This window comes from Loxodonta africana, chromosome 11 (genome assembly GCF_030014295.1).
Source record: "Loxodonta africana isolate mLoxAfr1 chromosome 11, mLoxAfr1.hap2, whole genome shotgun sequence".
Taxonomy (NCBI): domain Eukaryota; kingdom Metazoa; phylum Chordata; class Mammalia; order Proboscidea; family Elephantidae; genus Loxodonta; species Loxodonta africana.
In genome coordinates, this window is record NC_087352.1 from 7,813,636 (window position 1) to 7,815,012 (window position 1,377).

Consider the following 1,377-nt stretch of genomic DNA (forward strand, 5'->3'; position numbering starts at 1 on the left):
ATGCCATATATTCTAGGATTCCATTTATTTGAAATGTCCAGAACAGGCAAATCCACAGGGACAGAAAGTAGGTGAGTGGTTTCCAGGGGCTGGGAGGAAGAGAGAATTGGGACTAACTGTTTATAAACCCACCGCTGTCAAGTTGATTCCCACTCATAGCAATCCTGTAGGACAGAGCAGAACTGCCCTGTAGGGTTTCCAAGGCTGTAAGTCTTTACAGAAGCAGATTGCCACATCTTTCTCCCACAGTGCAACTTGTGGGTTCGAACTACCAACTTTTCGAGCAGCCGAGTTCTTAACCACTGTGCCACCAGGGCTCCAACTGTTTATAGGCATAGGGTTTCTTTTTGGGGTGATGGAAATGTTCTAGAATTAGAAACAATGGCTGCAGAACATAGTGAATATACTAAAAACCACTGAAGTATATGCTTTAGAATGGTGAATTTTGTTATGTGAATTATATCTCAATAAAAAATGCTAAAATAAAAAAAATGAGCAGGAATTAACAGTGGAATAACAATGACATCACCACACATCCATCAGACTCACGGAATTAGAGAGGCTGACAATGCCAAACATCGGCAAGGTTATGAAGCAAAGAGAACACTCATTCAGTGTTGGTGGGAAGGTAAATTGGTACAACTTTACAAAAATAGTTAGGCTGAAAAATACTACCCCAAAGATGTCCACATCCTAATCCCTGCAGCCTACGGAAGTTACTTTACATGCCAAATAAAGGACTTTGCAGATGTGATTAAATTCAGACGCTTGGATTATCCAGGTGGGTCCTAAATGCAATCACATGTATGCGCATAAGAGGGAGGCAGAGGGAGATATGACAGAAGTGGAGAGGCAATGTGACCATGGCGGCAGACATTGGAGTGATTCAGCCACAAGCTAAGAAATGCCTGGAGCCACCAGAAACTGGAAGAGACAAGGTACAGATTCTCCCCCAGAGCTTGGAGGGAGCTCAACCGTGCTGACATCTTGATTTCAGCCCAGTGAAACTGACTTTGGACTGTGATTTTGGAAACTGATTCTGGCCTCCAGAACTGTGAGAGAAGAAGATTTTGTTGTTTTTAAGCAACCAAGTTTGTGGTAATTTGTTACCACAGCCATAGAAACTAATACGGGCAGAATTGACTAAAACTGAATGTACCCAGACCCACATCCTGAAATTCCACTTTTAGGTGTATCCCAATAGAAATATAAACATTTGTTCACCAAAAAAACATGCACAAGAATGTTCATAGCATTATTCATAATAGCCTCAAACTGGAATTCTCCAACTATGCATCAACAGTGCAATGCACAAAGCGATTGTGGAATATTCACATAAAGGAATACTACAAAAAAAAAAAAAAAAACATTGCCATA